Source organism: Balaenoptera ricei, chromosome 16 (genome assembly GCF_028023285.1).
Source record: "Balaenoptera ricei isolate mBalRic1 chromosome 16, mBalRic1.hap2, whole genome shotgun sequence".
NCBI classification, from domain to species: Eukaryota; Metazoa; Chordata; class Mammalia; order Artiodactyla; family Balaenopteridae; genus Balaenoptera; species Balaenoptera ricei.
The window spans coordinates 44,387,186-44,406,576 of record NC_082654.1 but is presented as its reverse complement, the minus strand read 5'-3'; the positions used below and the strand labels follow the sequence as shown (position 1 = coordinate 44,406,576).

General features: G+C 35.4%; 1 long non-coding RNA gene across 1 annotated transcript in view; it reads right to left on the bottom strand.

Annotated features, from left to right (window-relative positions):
- The window catches only part of LOC132350724 (uncharacterized), a 369,839-nt gene that overhangs the window by 344,308 nt on the left and 6,140 nt on the right, over positions 1 to 19,391 (bottom strand). Inside the window, exon 2 of the long non-coding RNA XR_009497994.1 lies at positions 10,556 to 10,691. This is a non-coding gene — a long non-coding RNA (uncharacterized LOC132350724). The remainder of the gene's footprint in view (positions 1 to 10,555; positions 10,692 to 19,391) is intronic.

Below are 19,391 nucleotides of genomic sequence, written 5' to 3'. Positions count from 1 at the left end.
GTTTCAGAGACCAATTTGAAGAGCCTCTCCTAGGATACAATTGAGACAATTAGACCATCAATTAGAATGATAATGGCAATTTCTAAACTTCATCAAATATATTTAAATCTATGTGTACATGATGATATCGAAACAAAGCCAAAACCAACAAATTAAAGAAACAGACCAAAATGAAACAGAAAAGCTCATTAGTCACTACTAGAGAATGATAGTTAACTAACTTATTGTGTTAAAAACTGAGTTATAAAGGGAAAGAATCAAGAGTTTATCTTTCCTTAGTATAAAAAGTGTTCCTCAGTGCAAATAAATAATTGATAGGAAATTTATTTTTTATAAAATTATGCCAATTACTTTTTTAATTAAGAAATGATAGAAATAGAATACCATTATTATCCAACTTCTAATAATGTAATGGCTCCTAGAAAAGATCATCAATGGCTGTTAATACCTCATAAAGACAGCCAGACAGCATGTATCTCCTGACAGAAACGTCCACCACCTAAGAAATGTTCTTGCCAAAAAAATGGACCTGACTGTTTAAATCTAATTTTATTTTTTTCCCAGAAATATAGAAGACAATGTAATGCGTTTTCAAGAAATATGACTAGCCCTCCTGTTTGCTGTGTCTTCCACTATGATTTAACAGAAGGACTTGGAGTCATGGCATGTGGGATGAGATTCTGCCTGTCATTTATTAAAAACAGGAAATTTTGAGCAGGTTGCAACTTCTATGAGCTACAGTTTCCTCTAAGAAAGTAACTGAACTCTTAGCCACCCCCTGTATTATGAAACGTTAGGAAAATTAGAGGAGAAAAGTGTGAGCAGAGAGTGAAATTCTGTTAACTAAATTAGAGAAAATCACAGACCAAAAAATAGAGGGAAAGTGATGTTTAGTTATTAAAACTGCACTGCTTACAGTTTGGATTTAATAACCTAGTAAAGTAACCAAAGTTGAAAAATGCTCAATATTTCCATGGAGTTTAGAGGTTTAAAAACACTTTCTCATTCATTTCCCCAGATGATCGTCACAAAAGCTCATTAAATATCAAAAAAGTCATAATTTCTTCTTTTTACAGATGAGAAAATTGAAGCTCAAATGTTAAGTAATTAGCCCAATACTCACAAAACTATATTTCACATTTTTCCATTTAATTCATTTATGCATTCATTTATTTAATTAGCACAAATTTATTTAGTATTTTTCATGTTCCAGGAAGTGTACTAGATATTAGGTATACAGTAGTGAGCAAAAAAGACAAGGTAATCTGCCTTCATAGGATTTATCTCACATTCTAGAGGGAGAAATGAACAGGATAAATGTAAACAGGCAAATACATAAAATTTATAATTTGCAAACATAAATTATTTTCAAATAAAAAAAAAGTGCTATACAAATAGCTTAAGAAAGCCTTTGTAAAGGTCTTCTGTTGAGACTGAAGAGAGAAAGAGGAGCCAGTCAAGTGAGGAATGAGAAGAATGCTCCAGGCAGGAGGAACATCATATTTCAAAGCCTCTCACCTCCTATTTACTAGTCTAGTCCGGCAGTATTAGTGGCACAGTGCTGTGTCTGTTGTGGTTTATGCGGGGCAGGGTAGGTTGGGGAATCTTGCCCCTCTCTATCATAGGTCTCACTTCCTGGGACCATAGCATTTTAGCTAAGTTTACTGTGAAGTTTTTCATGAGACTATAGAGAGGGAGAGACTGAAAGGGAGAAAGGTGAAAATGGTCATGTCTAATACTCTTGTATACATGGTCAGGAAATCTTGGCTCCAGGAAACTTCCACTTGCACGTGGATTTTCTAGACCAAACTGCCTAGAGTGAAGAGACAGGGGCCACGTCAGTAATATTTTCCATATATGGTGGCTCAATTCCATCTTGCAAAATGTGACACTCCCTAAGTTCTTTTAATTATGGCAACAATGTGATACCTCTGTGAGGTTTCCTGATATGCAAAATTTTCTCTCTCTCTCTTCTCGTAAAAACTGTATTTTGCATTAATGAAACCTATTAGACTGTTCATAAAAATCACTGAAAACCTGTATAAGTTCTCTGAGGTTTCTTTCACTATATAGTAGTTTCCTCCACCCCTGCCACAGGAAAGATATTAAGGCATTTTGTGTGAAAGTGTGAGGGATGGAAAAATGAAAAGAGCTGCTCAAAAAAAAGCTGCCTCCTTCTCAAGGCAGTCAAATAATCAACATTTCCACAAGTGTTTTATTTCAAAGGAAGTTATATCTAAGGAAACAAAGAGAAGTTTACTAAAATGATTATGTGTTTCCAGTAAGCCTCACCTTCAACTGCAGCTAAATGTAGCTGGTTGGAATTATAAGCACAGCAGTATTTTATATATTACTGATTGATTTTGAGATTTGAAACTCTAGTGTGGTAAACCTGGGGGAAATGACTAGAGGCAATCATAGATGGGACAAGTACCTCTTATTCATTGCATACAAATAGTTTTACATACAGACCCTCAAATCTGGTGACTGAAAAATGGATTTGGCTAATTCCAGAATAAGAGACTAGTCTCAGAATGATTATGTTGAAGACTCCTAGAACAGAAAAATGTTAAATAGTAAAGTGTTATAGTCATTAACAAGCAGTTTCTAACACAAACCTAGAAGTTGGAAGGATCTGTGCTTTTCCCTCTGCCTAGAAACTTCTGCCTCTTAGTCATGTGTCTTGTCATATGTCTTTTTGTCTAACAAATATTTACTCATCTTTCAAGAAACAGTTTTAGCATCACCCATATTTTGGCAATAAAAATATTTCTTACAATTATTTGAACAAAGAGCCAGTGATAGTTAATTTTATGTGTTAACTTGGAGGGTGTTTTTGGATGAGAACATTTAAATCTGTGATTTTTGAGTAAGCAGATCACCCTCCATAATTTGGGTGGGCCTCATCTAATCAGTAGAATGACTGAATAGAACAAAAAGACTGGCCTGCTAGACTGCCTTTGACTTGATCCTGAACATGGCTATCCTGGGTCTTCACCCACTGGCCTTCACACTAGAATTGCACCATCGATCCTCCTGAGTCTTCAGCTTCTCAGCCCATCCTACAGATTTTGTACTTCCCTGCCTCCATACTTATGTGACATGGAGACACTCTAACAAAAGAATACTAATCATACTCTTTGTAAACATGGGCAAAATAAATGGGATGGACTGAGACATCATCTCTCTTTTACATTATTATCAGTAGTATTAGTATAGTACTATATTGGAACTTATCTTCTTATTATTATGTTAGTGTAATTTTTATGTCAATTTTTTATATTTTTCATCATTTTTTCTTCCTATTTCTGTAACATTTTCAAATAACTATGAGTTTGTGTTAATTTAAATTTGCAATTAAATAAACCTTGTATAATGCTAACTCTGACATTTATTACTATAGGCATTACTTCCCATATATGACAGGATATGATAGGATATGTATACACATACACACATACACACACGAAGGGATACATTTATAACCCACAAAATAGGGGTCAATTATTCAATATGGATTTATTAACATTCTTAGTATGAACCTGACACCTTATGAGGTTCTACTGGTTAGGATTACATTTCGTTGTGAGTAGCAAAGATTTGAAAAGTAGCATCTTAGCCAAAATAGACATTAATTATTCTATAAAAGAAAAGGAACTAAAAATTTGATAGTTCAGAGTGAGTACTGTCAGGATAGCAGACTTATTTTCTCTTGTTCCCTGGAAGAGTCTCCACATAATCCAGGATGGCTATTAAGAGCTTTAGCCATCACATCAACATTCTAAGCAATAGGTAAAAAGGATGGTTCCTCTTTCCTTTTAAGGAAACTTTATGGGACAATAAAAAAATTTCTATTTACACCTCAACAGCCAACCACTGCAAGAGATGTTATGAAATATATCCTTTTATTGTGGCGGCAATGTCTCCAGTATTTTGTTTAGTTAAGTAAAAAGCAGAGAGATGATACCTAGAGGAATCCAGTAGTTTCTGCCATACCATTGGAAGAATCCAAAGTAAATTCCTTACTATTTTTTTTATTGGAGTATAGTTGCTTTACAATGTTGTGTTAGTTTCTGCTGTACAATGAAGTGAATCAGGTATACGTATACATATATCCCCTTCCTCTTGGCCCTCCCTCCCACCCCCAGCCCCCATCTCCCATCCCATCTATCTAGGTCAACACAGAGCACCTAGCTGAGCTCCCTGTGCTATGAAGCAGGTTCCCACTATTTTACACATGGTAGTGGATATATGTCAATCCTAAACTCCCAATTCGTCCCACCATTCCCTTCCCCCGCTGTGTCCACATATTATAGAGAAACTCAAATCTGGTCAAGAAGTCAAAACTATAATGTATGAATCTACTTTAAAAGTTAAAGTATAAATCTTGTAATATGGATCATGAGGGATGGAGGACTTCAAGAAATAAAGAGCAGCCTGACATGAAACAGAAACCACAGAATTTAGGCCCTAAGTAAATATTTGTTGAATGACTGAATTAGCAATCCAAGGGACATTCTCAATATAGGTGCTGAAAATAAGTCCAGCTCAATGTGATACAAATTTGTGAAAAACCATAGATCAGCAATTCATCTTAATGCACTAAACCATCTTTAGTACGAGAATTCTGGCTCTCAGAACTACCAGAGTCCTTAAAAGAACATCTAGTATAATCCCTTACCTTTAGTAAAGAATTATGATTCTCATTTTAGAGGTAAGAGCCAGAGATATCAAGTGACTCAGATATGGGAACACAGCTCAAGTCATCACTTGAAATCTAGAATACCTGGTTGTTTTTTCCATTTTATTGCTTATTCAGAGAGTTATATTTTCCATTTCATTGTTTATTCAGATGTGTTAACCCTATTTGGGAACTTTGGGGAATACTTACATAATAAATAGACACTTATGAAAGTTGTATTAATCACATCATTTCTGAAGTGTGTGTGCTATCCTTTCTAAGAGGGAATAATGGTCAGCTATTAATTAGTAAGAAACTTCCTAATGAACAAAATCCTTCCTTTTCCCATATACAATATTATTTCTATTTGACAAAGCTTATAGCATCTCTAGAGACAAGTCCAATAGCCCAACATGTGGGAAAATAAATACACCTCATTAATCTTCATTATAGATCTGTGAGGGACGTTACTATTGGCATAAATTGCATGTAGGGTGAAAACTTGAAAAAAATTAGAGGTGAAGCAAGGACTCAAAAGCCTTTTTCTCTTTGTCTCTGTTCTTCCTTTCAGGAAGAGTAAGAGACAAAACGATGGAGAGCAAAAGAAAAGATAAACAAAATTACATCATGCACAGTATTCATATTTTTGAAAATGTCCAAAGTTTACTTATGACCTACCCAGCATAGTTAACTCATTATCCATGTTCCTTTGTGTTGACGGCTTTATTTTTTACAGATGACTGGTAATTACAGTGTTAATTGAAGGATCAATCACTAGTTTTTCCTGAGCTTTTCACTGATATAATGGGAATAATTTATTTTGAGCACAAATAATAAAACTGCTTTAGCACAAAGGTGAAAATTAGGAGCACTATAAATTTTACTTGATGTTGCTTTGCCAGTGGACAAACTTTTCAGCAGACAATTTTGTACTGTCCTGTTCAAGATCTATAGCAATTCCACTGAAGTTTCTGAAGGATGTGTTTCTCATTGCACTCACTAGGTACCATCATGAAATTTTAAAGAGGAAACACTATCAGAATAGACAATAAATGAAGAGGAATAACATTATCAGTTGTTAGATAGTTCTCTAAAGTTCTTTAAAGGTCATTGAGCCTGTTTCCTTCCCTTCATACTTGAAGGCATTTCAGCCTGTGGAGGTGCAGCTCATTCAAAATAATGTAGCTGGGTAAAGGTGGATCCAAGCCTAGATACCAGTCTCTTAATTATGTATCCAGTTCTCTTTCTTGTTAAGGAAAAAATCTATTTAATTTTAAAAACACTAAGAAGATCACCAAAAATATCAGTAGAAGGACTACCCCCCTACTTTTCATTCTTTACAAGAAAAGATTGATTTGTCCAGAAGCAGATGACCTTCTTCACCTGTTATTTGAATTCCAATATACTTTACCCTTGTTTTTTCTTCACTCTTCTTATATTTTCATTGTGTTTCATTTAAACACAATGAACCTACAATTATGTAGGTTAACCTAGGAACCTACAATTATGATAGGTCAGAATGTGACTCATTCTCAAAAAACATACAAGACAGACATGGCAGAGACATAATTTCATTAGTGGAAAGTGAAGAATTACATACTGAAGTTCAGCTTGAAAATTGTTCAAGTGAGAGAAATGCCCACATTCACTCCTCATCCTATTTGTTCATTAATTTTGGGATAATTACATTCATTTTGCACACCTAGATATATTTTCATGAGAAACATAGTAAAGTTTCGTAAGCATTAAATGTACCATTACATATATATATTTTTTTAAACATCTTTATTGAAGTATAATTGCCTTACAATAGTGTGTTAGCTTCTGCTTTATAACAAAGTGAATCAGTTATACATATACAATATGTTCCCATTTCTCTTCCCTCTTGCATCTCCCTCCCTCCCACCCTCCCCATCCCACCCCTCTAGGTGGTCACAAAGCACCGAGCTGATCTCCCTGTGCTATGCGGCTGCTTCCCACTAGCTATCTATTTTACATTTGGTAGTGTATATATGTCCATGACACTCTCTTACCCTGTCACATATATTTTTAAATTTAAATTATAATATGTTCTGATTTCTGTTTTTTCTATTTAAATAAATCCCTTACATATAGAAATATACATCCAATTGCCCTTCCTTCTTCCCTATTGAGAAACTGAATGTGTGTGTATTTAATAAAAAGAAGTACTGATTAAGTAGAGGAAAGTTTTAAATTCAAGGTAAAATCCAGTCTTAAAACACAAACTATTCTTTGTCTATATTATTGTTCACTTTTAATGTCCTTCCATGATCCATTTCTCTCGACAAGGCAGTAAGATAAAATAAGTAAGATAAAAGCATTCCAGTTATCTATAATAGAAAATGCAACTTCATTCCCAAAGAACAAATAAAGCATGGTACTAAAAGGTTGTAGGATGAATAAAACTGACCCAATCAATTATTAAATAGTTAAAGAAATGTGGCCTTCAGAGCTATGGTTAGATAATTGTAGATGGTTCAAAGCTATGGAATCACATTCTGTTTCAAACTGATAAAGTATATGTATTGGTCAACTCGGACTGCCATAACAAAGCACCACAGACTTGGGTGCCTAAAACAACAGAAATTTATTTCTCATAGTTCTGGAACCTGGAAATCTAAGATTAAGGTACCAGCAAGATTGTTTTTTGTGATGCCTCTTTCCTGGGCTCCAGAAAGTCACCTTCTTGCTATGTCCTCACATGGCCTTTTCTCTGTATGTGACACTCCTCGTGTCTCTTCCTCTTCTTATAAGGAGAGCAGTCTTATTGGATCAGGGCCAACCTTTATGACCTCATTTAACCTTAATTACCTACTTAAAGTCCATATCTCCAAATAGTCATATAGGGGGGTTAGGGCTTAACATATAAATCTGGGGGAGACACAATGGAGTCCGTAACAGTATGAACTTCAAAAACCATTATAAAGTATTGTATACTATGGATCAATAGCAGTGATTACAATTTGCATCTGGAGCCAGTAACCTTGGACTATCCATATGCCATGTTATTTTTATTGTCCATCCTCCCATCTATTTTAATGGCTATATCTCTGTCCAGGATTGCCATGGCATTCTGGGTATATGAATAGTATAATGTGAAGCAATCTGAACTGTTCTTTTTTAAATTTTTTAAAATATTTATTTATTTTATTTTTATGGCTGCATCAGGTCTTAGCTGTGGCACATGGGATCGTCCTTGAGGCATGCGGGATCTTTCGTTGCAATGCACAGGCTTCTCTCTAGTTATGGTGTGCAGGCTCCAGAGCACGTGGGCTCTGTAGTTTGCAGCACGTGGGCTCTCTAGTTGAGGCGCAGGAGCTCAGTAGTTGTGGTGCGCGGGATCAGTTGCCCCATGGCATGTGGGATCTTAGTTCCCCGACAAGGAATCGAACCCACGTCCCCTGCATTGGAAGGTGGATTCTTTACCACTGGACCACCAGGGAAGTCCCCTGAACTGTTCTTATTGTCTAATTGATATGCAGATAATAACATTAGTATCTAAAATTAAGAACTCACTACATGCCAAGCAATCTGCTAATTTATTTATATTTATTATCTTATTTAATCCTCCTAACAAGTACATTAATTCTATGAAGTAGAATTATTTTCAGTAATTTACATAAGAAAACGTAATACTTAGAGAAGTTAAATCCTTTGTCAAAAGTACCACCTCTGCCTCCCTAAGGCCTATGCACCTGTTAGAGTTTGCCCAGACCCTAATTCTTTGCTTAAGCCCTCAATCCCTATTTAATTGATAAAGACCCAAAATGTAAAGCTCAGTTTCTTTAGGATCAGCTTCTTACTTGTTGTTAAAGCCATCATAAGTTAGTCAAGCATTGCAGTTTAAATTCTCTTGCACAGATGCAGCAATAAAAAGTCAAATATGCATGGTGTGACATATTCCTGTACAAGCATTAATAGTGCTCTCCCCATCCACTGAAATTCAAAAGCCAAGCCACAGGCCCTGGACAAATGGACTCCTCAAGTACTACATGTGTTCTTCTTCCCCAAATGTGATTTTTATCCCCTAAAACTACAGATCTCCCCTATTTTGCAGGTTTAGGGTCTAGAACCATAAACCAGATGGCATGGAGGTCACTCCATGAGCAAGTTCATTCTTACTGGGAGGAAGTGAGAGGGAGAGGTAGGGCCAAACCTTCTCTGTTTTTCCTTCCAAATTCACCAATCGATACTCCTACCTCCCCTAGAGTGAAGTATGTGAGAAGCAGAAAGAACCAGTAGTGCTCACATCAAGGCATTTACTCTTCAAAATCCTGCCTCAGTAGTAATTATAATTTACAGACTTATTTATATAACTGCTGAAATTTGATTTAACCAGAATTATGAAGAAATTCCATTAGAGAGATGCGGAAGGGGATATGTCGTTGTGTGTGTGTGTGTGTGTGTGTGTGTGTGTGTGCGCGCGCGCAATTTCAGGTCAGGTCATACAAGAGAATTGCATCCTCATCTGCCATAAATGGATATAGGATGATACTGAAAATAGAAAACTCAATTTTAAGCATATTTTATATATATGAAAAGAAATAGAAGAAATAGCTGAAGAGTTCAAAGTAGTTGCTTCAAAGTAGCATAACCCAGGGGTGGGGCAAAGTAGTTGCTAGGAAAATATCTTTTTTATTTTTTAAGATTTGTAGTATTATTTGACCCAAATATATACATATATATATATATATATATATATATATATATATATATATATATGACTTTGATATAAATTTTAAATACCATGGAATAATAACAAAAGAAATATCACATCTTTGTCTGTTATTCTAACGCCTAACTTAGCCAAGAAAACAAAAGAAAAGGGAAGAAGGAAGGAAATAAAGTAATTCAAAAACAACTGGTTCTGGTAGCAGGTAGAAACTTATGGTCACGATTAAGACAATGACATTGCATCTCTGTAGGTGCTTTTTTACAAGGAAAAAACAGAAAGTGTTGCAGCATAAATATTTTCAAAATGCATTTTTAGAGATCCATGCCAGCTCTCAAGTTCTCTAGAGCTGCACTGTCCGATATGGTAACCATTAGCTACATGTAGCTATTTAAAATTAAATTTAAAATAATAAAATTTAAATAAAATTTTAAATTCTATCCCTCACATTAGCCACATTTCATATGCTCCAAAGCCACATATGGCTTATGGCAATCTTTTTGGATAGCAAAAATAAACATTTCCATTATTGCATAAATTTCTATTCGAAAGCACTGCTCTAGGACTTGCTGTTTATACACTGAATTTGCACAAGACTATACCCTGAAACCCACTATCTTGAAGAGAAATAAACAAACCTGCCAAGGTATCAATGTCTTTATAAAACCAAATATTTTTATATCATTTAGAAACAAGTTTGATATTCTAGCCCTGAACTGGGACTACTTCATTCAGATTCTACAGGTATTTGTTAAGCACTAATTGTGTGCCAGGCAGTGTGCTGGATACTAAGAAAACAATGTTACTCAAGATGTTCAAAATCCAGACAAGTAACATCAGCAAAATGATGGAATAGGAAGCCCCAGACCTCAGTGCACTACAGAAACATCAACATACATCCTCAGAAGCTTCTATAAGAACTCCAGAAATCAGTTAGGAAGATGCAGCACCCAGGCAAGCTCAAATCCAAGAAGAGCCACAATGAAACAGCTAAGAAAAGCTGTTTAATTCCAACCATGCTCCCAAAGCTAGCATAGTTTGCAGTTGGGAGGAAAAGTCCAATTGCGGCTTCTCCTTTGGGAAGGAAAGAGAAGGGGAGAATGTACATTCAAAGTTCTAGATTGTGGGGGGACTACTTTCTGTCTCACCTGACTCGGGGCACTGACAGGGAATTGGCATACCTTGAGTGTCAGGGGGCTGCAGAGAACAAAAGAGAATTCAGCAGATTGTGGCAGCACTAGAGAAGTGGTAAAACTGCAGACAAAACAGCCACCATTCACCATGATCAGGAGTAAGCACCCAGTTTGTGTCTTCTCCCTAGAGAGAGAAAAAAAGAGTAGAGCATAAGTCCAATGTTCTTGCTTTTGTGGGTGCAGTCTGAGAGACTGGTTTCTGTCTCATCTGATGGGGAGCGCTAACAGAACAGTTATACTTTGGACACTTGGTGGGTGCACAGAGCTTGGTGGCTTCAGGCAGAGCCAGAGAAAAGCAGCAAACCTTTCTAATTGGGAAATCACATACACAAGCCCAGAGAAGGTACATGCTCAGAAAAAGTTGGAAAGGCCCCCAAAAATCTGTAGCTGGGTTGATGGGTGAAAGTCTTTCCTTGAATGAAGCCAGTCCATAAGACTGGAAGAGGTGTCTATTTTTTTCAACTGTGTGACTCCCAACACAAAGTTACAAGGCACATGAAGAAACAGGGAAATACGGCCCAATCAAAGGAATAAAATACACCTCCAGAAACTGACCCTAAAGAAAGTAGCACAGTATTGTTAACTATAGTCACATTGTTGTAAAGCAGATCTCTAGAACTTATTCACCTTCATTAAATGAATCTTTATACCCATTGATCAACTCCCAATTTCCTCCTCTCCCCAGCCCCGGGCAGCCAACATTCTACTTTTTGTTTCCAAGAGATTGATCACTTTATTGATTTCATATAAGGTATCTAAAGTTAGATTTCAGGTTATATGTTTTTTACCACAATAAAAAAAAAGGAATTTTAAAAAAAAGATGCTCAGGATCCATCCAGGCTTTGAATAATTAAATAAGACTATACACTACTGTTCAAAACAATGTGATAAGAGCTATTATAGGACAGTATAGAGTGATAAGGGAGAATAGAAGAGAAGCACTTAGCTAACGTCTAAGGCTGTCAGGATCATCAGGAAAGGCCTTCCAGAAGAACTGGTATCAAAGCTAGGGATGAAAAACTAGTGGCACTTTCCACACAAACATGCAAGTTTAGAAGATGAGGTAGTATTTGTTTCAGTCAAAAGGAAGAGGATGTAAGAAAGGTTAAGGGCAACAGAAAGCATGTTTTAATTTGTAGTGGGGAAGTATGGGGTAGAGGGAATGGTGAAGTGATAAGGAGAGAATGAAGAGAAAAATCTTAGTAAGAAGTTGTAATCAGGGACTGTATCACATAGGGACTAGTAAAATATTTAAAGAGTATGGTCTCCCAAGCATTCATCTAATAGACTGTAATTTTCATATTTGTTTTAGTCACACCCTGAACAATACTCTCCACATCATATACAGTGTGTTGAATGTATTAAATATTCAATAAGTATGCACCGAAAGACAATAAAGTAATGTAAATATATGTTCGGATTTGCATTTTAGAAAGTTCTACTTACATTTGGAAAAAGGGATTGTAAAAGGCTATCATAATATTAATTCTGAACAGTCTTTGTACTTGCATCTGAAAAGAACAACCATAATGCCATATATATTATGAAGCATACTATATACCTGTTAAGGCTAATGTATATATCTATAACTATAGCTAAATGTCTGCATGCATGTGTGTGTATAAAATGTTTATGATGGTAGCATAATAGTATTTTAATGATGCATTTATATATTTCTCCTCTGTTGACAGTTTTATTCTCACTTCCAAAATTTGTATAACACTCTTATATATAAGACTATTAGAGAGTTGGGGCCAAGAGAGTAAACATATGCACCCTCAGCACATTCTTAGTTACATCTTGCATAAAAAGTTTAGGTGCTAATGGTATATCAAGAAGGCAGAGTTATCAGTTAAATGAAATATCTATTAGCCTGGGAACAGAAGTTCCAACAAAGGCACAGACTGCATTAACAGCTGGATGGGCATTATCCATGATACGTTTGTCCTTGGTGTTCAAAGATAATAGCTAGTGGATGGTTTTCTCTCAATATGTGAACATATATGGAAAACCACAAGTGTGTGACCAGCTGCTCACAGGTGAAAGGTCTATTGAGCCCTTCATTTTTGGTAGCTCAACCCCTTTGACTCATGCCCTACATATGCCATGGATTGGGAAAATGTATAGAATCCGCTATTGTTTTACACCAATTCAATCGACTTGTTGCTGTTTCCCACTACTGCACAGCTGTATCAAAGGGTCTGCGTGCTGCCTCAGGGGCATAACTATAAGCTCTATAGCAGATGATTTTTAGGTAGAGCGTCAATTGTGACTTTCAGAAAAACTGTTTGAGAGCCACAGCATACATGACTGGAAGGGATGACAAATTTTAAGTAAAGCCTTTAATTTTATAAATAAGAAAACATAAGTTTATAGAATTTAAATTGATAGGCAATAATGCTACATTGGTTAGTTACACAATTGAGGCTGGTGCTCTTTCCAATATATAATGTTGTTATTAAAGTAGTCCATTGACAAAAGCATTCTTCCTTTCCTTTCCTTTTCTTTTTTCTTCCTTTATTCTTTCTTTCCTTTTTTTCTTCCCCCTTCCTTTCTTCCTTCCTTCCTTCCATCCTTCCTTCCTTCCATCCTTCCTTCCTTCTTTCCTTTTGTTTAGGCAACCACTCATTTGCTAATTCACTTATTCACATTTTTTTTTTGCCGAGCACCTAGTGTGTTCTAAGATCAATGCTAATTGCTAAAGCATAAAAAATATAAGCTATAACCACAGCTATAAAAATACTAGCTAAGGCTTCAGGAATAAGAGTGTATAGACTCACTTTTCCCTGTTCCTTCTCTCTAAGTATAATTATACACCCTGGAAATTATTTCATAGACAACAGTAAGAGAAATCTGAAAGCTGAAAAAAGAATGTGTACTGGCTAGAGAGTGCAGGATTTGAGGAATAACAACATGGCAAGTTACCTGGGTTTTCTTTTCATCTCCCATATACCTTGGACTGGGCAATGGAGAGGACTGCCACAAGAAATAACCAACAGGCATAAAAGAAAAAAGGCAAAAAGAGAGGAAGAAAGAAAGATCGATAGCAAGACAGAATAAGAAAGAAGAGAGGGAGGAAGAAAGAAAAAACAGACCTGCTCTTTCTAACCAAAGGACTGGGAAAGTAGAAACCTAACAGAGACCTGATGGAGAACCCCAAGCAGTTCTCCACAAAGAGGGCCTCTGTTGATGATCCAATTCACCAACAGCAGTGGCAACAGCAAAGCCTCAGCCATCCCGGCCCCTACTCCCTACCTTAGGTCAGGTGAGTGCTGTGATCTCCCAGCAGCAGCAGAAACAAACTCCTAGCTCTCTTATCACCCAATCCAGAACCAGGGCCCAGAGAGTGGTCCCATCTTCTCATATCTACTGCAATAGCAAAGCCCTGTGACTTCCTGGCTTCTACCCAGTGGTATAAGGGGACTAGGTCCAGTGGATTCCTGCCTCACCCAGAATATTTCAGTGCCCCCACAGATGGCTCCAATAAGGCTTAAGCAGGAGTCCCAGCAGCACCAGAAAACAAAGAAGACAAAAATAACATTGCAAGGGCTCAGAAACTAAATATTCATAGGAATTAAAGTCAGAGAAGTAGACTATAACTTACACACTAAACTTAAACAGAACAACTGCCTGCTAAAATAGAATACTTAGGAACAAGAGTCCCCCAACAAAATAAATGTCCAGGATACAACTGAAAATATCATTCATTATACCAAGAAACTGGAGAACAAGAATTTAATGAGAAAAGATAATCAAGGAATGCCAATATGGAGATTAATCTTATATTGAAATTATCTGACAAGATTTTTAAAAGCAACTGCCTTAAAAATCCTTTAGAAATCAATTACAAATTCTCACAAAACACACGAAAACAGAAAATTTCAGCACAGAAATAGAAGTTACATAAAATAACTAAAAGGAAATTTTAGAATTGAAAACTACAATAACTGAAATTTTTTTTTAAAAACTCACTAGTTGTACTCAATAGAGTGTTAATGAAAAGGACAGAATCACTGAACTTGAAGACAGACCAACAGAACAGAAGTTTCTGTAGAAAAATTTAAAAGAGCAAAAATTCATATTATCAGAATACAGAAGAGAAAGAATGTGGTACTGGAAAAGGATTTGAAGAAACAATGGCTGAACACTTGCCAAACTTGGCAAAAGAAACAAATCTACAGACTCAAACATGTGAGAACCTCAAACAACCCCAAAGAAATCCACACCAAGACATAACAAAATTAAAATTCTAAATATTAAATAAAAAGAAAAAAATCTTAAAAATAGCCAGAGGAAAAGAATGTATTACCTATAAAGGAACAGCAATTTAAATTACAATGGATTTCCTATCTGAAACCATGCAGGCCAGAAGGAAGTGGCACAACATTTTTTTTAGGTGGTGAAAGAAAAGAACTGTCAATTCTAAAAAGGAACCAGAAATTCTATATCCAGTGATGAAACTATCCACCAGGAATAGAGGAAATAAAGACATTCTCAGTCAAAGGAACACTAAAATAATTTGTGCTAGCAAATCTACCCTTAAATAATGACTAAAGAAAGCTCTCTCAACACAAAGAAAGTGATAACAGAAGAAGACAGGGATCTTTAGAAAGGAAAGAAGAACAATGAACTGGATAGTAAATATAACAGACTATTCTTCATCACAGGAGCTTCTTTTAGCAAATATTTTGATTAAAATAAAAGTTATAACTATCTGATGTGGTGCTAAATGTATTAGACAATTATATTTTTAAAATGAAGAGGGTAAAGGGACCTAAAGAGAAGCAAATGTTCTACACTTCTAAGTTGTAAAACATTGACACAATAGCTTGTGATAAGTTATATATGTATACAGCAATACGTATGACAACCACATAGAAAATTATACAAGTGGATATACTCAAGCCATCGTAAATAAAAATGTAACTCTAAAAGATGTTTAGGTAATCTAAGAAAGGCTAGAAGAAGGAAACAAAGGAACAAGAAACACAAGAACAAACAGAAACAATAATGACAAAATTAAACCCCAACATATACATAATTTCTTTATATGTTAAAATGTCTAAACACACAAATTAAAAGACAGAGATTGGCAGAATAGATCCAACTCATAATTCAACCATATTCTGTATACAAATCATTAACTGAATTAAGAAAAGATGATTAATCTTATAAGATACCTTGGGATATATAATTATAATACAATACCTTGGAAAAATTTTAATGAGTGAAGGGTTTTTTGATGTAATTTCATTTGACATAAAATTTTAATATAGGCAATAAGTATCTTTGTACACGTTAATAAAAATATTGATATTTAGATATTTAAAACTGACAAAATAACTGACAAAAATACCAGTAAGTCACTACTTTCAAAATGGCACAGTACATTGTGACACCGAAATAATGAAAACCTATATTTTAGTCACCATGATTTTTAAAAAATTTTACTTACTTGGAAACTAAAATAACTGTCTAAATTATTGCTTTTGAACATAGTGTATCTATGTGATATAAAGGGACATGTTTGCCAGGATTGAGTTGAGTTTTATTTTTTAATGCATTTCATTTAGTGGAAATATAAATTTACCTGAAGATTTATGACTTTTTTCTCATAATCATATTTAAACAGAATAAAAAATTTCAAAGGGATGAGTAATTTCTACAGCAATATTGTAGAGTAGATGTATAAGGATGAAATGGGGGGAAATCCTTAGATTATGTCTTTGTTCTTCCCCTTGCTTTTCCAAGCCACCCACTTTGTGCACCTATGAGATATTAGCTGTCCCTGGGTGAATCTCCGTGGCTGTTGAGTAGTAAAAAAACAAATATATTTAGCACTTAGCTTAATCTATGAAGAGAAACAGATAATTCTTCTTGAACTGAAAGGGAAAGATTTATATAGATAAGGTGAAATTATCTCCCTTCAAAATTAGAGGAAAGCAATGGGAATAATCTAAACATGATTATAAGTGCAACAGATACATAAAAATGAGTTTGAGAATTAAAAAGAATCCCTTTAGCTTTCAGGCTTTCACCATGTTGATTTGGTTCATTACTGTCAGAAAACAAAGAGTAAGAAGCTGGAGGGTTAGACAGTGATTAGAAATGATTCAAAAGGCTTTCATGGGCATTTACTCCTAGCAAGATATCCTTTCTCATGAGGGTCTTGCAATTTGGTTCTGATGGTCCATATCCAAATTGCATGGTTGCTGAGCATTGTTAGAAGAATGAGACTGAAACAGGGAATGGAACAGGGTGTAAGATAGAATCTATCCATCTGGAACTAGCAAACCAAGGCAAGAATTACCTTATGGTCTGCAATTTAGATGCTAAACATGGAGATTCTTCCTAAAACAAGATGTAGTATGTTGATCTGAAAATTCCAGCAAAGCACAGTTGTAGCAAACATCAAACTATCAGTGACTCTCAGAATCATAGCTCATAGTAAAGTAGTAATAGCTTTATGAGCTAAATGTTAAGTCTTTGGAAGGGTATTTCTTAGTTGTTTTAGTGAAACCCAAAATTAGAGTTTTAAGTTTAATGACTAAGTTGACACTGAAAAATGAATAATAGGGCATTGTGAAAGGTAAAAATTGTAAATCATGTTAAACAATCATGCAATTGGAGGAGATAGTTTATTGGAAAACAAGTCTAATCCATGTTGTATACATTTAAGCATTTACTAAGTACTTATATGACAGACTATTCCCAAATAATTTCTGCAGTTATTCATGTTCTGGCTTTATTTAAAATGACTCCTAAAAGCAGCTGATGGACATGGAAACTAAAATGTTAATAACATCCACTATGTGTCGAACATAGATCTAGATATTTTCCAGAAATTCTTTTACTCGGTTTTTCACAAGAAACATGCTCATCATTATCCCTATTCAATAAATGAGAAAATAGAATTCATGATTTCATTTAAATTGTCCAAGGTCACAAATGCACTAGGTAGTTGAACTGAAATTGAACCTGAATCTCTTACTATAAAGACCATGTTCTTTGCCTTTTGCCATGAATTGTGCTATAATAAACCTGATTTTCACCATCTTCAGGGGGCAACTAATTTCCTCTGATGAAATATGACTCTCTCAGCTGTTGAAAATGTACAATGTTGAAAATGCTGGTCACTGAAATGCTATAATTGAAGAGAATCTAAAAAACTATTTGTACTAAGACATGTCCTCTCTCAACTGAATTTCCCAATAAATAAAGCTTTTAAAGTTTCAGAAACCATAAATATAAGGCACACATATTTTGGGGGTAAAGCACTACTATTGCATGTATGTAGAACAGAAAAAAAACAAAATAACAAGGCAGGGACTTCCCTGGTGACACAGTGGTTAAGAATCCACCTGCCAATGCAGGGGACACAAGTTCGAGCCCTGGTCCGGGAAGATCCCACATGCCGCGGAGCAACTAAGCCCGTGTGCCACAACTACTAAGCCTGCACTCTAGAGCCCGCGAGCCACAACCACTGAGTCTGCGCGGCACAACTACTGAAGCCCGTGCGCCTAGAGCCCATGCTCCGCAACAGGAGAAGCCACCACAATGAGAAGCCCACGCACCGCAACGAAGACCCAATGCAGCCAAATAAGTAAATAAACAAATAAATAAATAAATTTAAAATAAATAAAATAAAATTCTAAAAAAATAATAAAACAAAGCAATTTCGAATCAATTTTAAAAACATTTACTGAGAATCAGGTAAATAAGATGCTGATGACATAAGAAAAACAGGCCTTCAACAAAGGCTGAATTTTATTGCTGAAAATCTCTCTGGCCTAACTCCAATCAGTTCACATAGAAAGAGCTAATTTGGTGTCAGACATATTTCAGATTTAGGTTTGCAACTTAACTACAGTAGTTCTGTGGCCTTGGTAAAATTACTTCAGTTAGACTTTCCTGAGTTTCTGTTTTTTTTCTCTTAATCGGGAATAATAAGTTAGTTCAGAGAGTTTCTGTGTGGCAATTAAATGAAAGAATTTTTTTTTAAGTCTAGCTTAGTGCCTTGAATTAATAAATGTGAAGTTCATCCATGCAGAACAAAATTCCCACAGATGCCAGGTTTAAAGAGGACTAAATCCATTTTCTTTTCCATATTTCAAAATTTGCACATCAGTTTAGAAGTTGCCATTGCTTTTTTCAAAACACAAAGATGATCAGCTCTTGAAATGTTCAGAGAGAGCAGTTATGAAGGAAAAAATACCTAACTGTGTCAGAGCAAATTATCTAGCTTTGTCAATAAAATATTACTGTGTCCTGTTAATGAAGTATTTAATCTTCTGCCTGCTTTCTTTTAAACAAGGTGAGGTTATTGTGTCAAATACTTTGATTTGAACGTTAAATTTTTTCCAAAGTCTAACTGGTCCACCTCTATGTTGGTGTTTAAGATAGTTACCTGGAGAGAGAAGTGTTTACCTAGAGTTCAGCCTCACCAGTTCCAGAGAATTCCTGGAGACACTTGGCTGGTTCAGTCTTATGCAATAAGTATACCAAGTATTTCCTGAAAATTATTGGCAGCCTAGCTTTGTAATAACACACAGTGGTAAAAATAAAAATAAATGAAAAAAAACAGAGACAAACCAAAACCATTATCCATATCTTCCAACCTAATACAATGCAAATCATAAAAAATCCCAGCAGGCCTTTTGGTAGATATTGATCAGCCATTCCTAAAATGTATATGGAAATGCAAAAGATCCAGAATAGTCAAGGGGAACTAAGATCCCACAAGCCACATGGTGTGGCCAAAAACAAAACAAAACAAAACCAGAAGAGTCAAGTCATATTTGTAAAAGAAGAAATATTTGGAAGA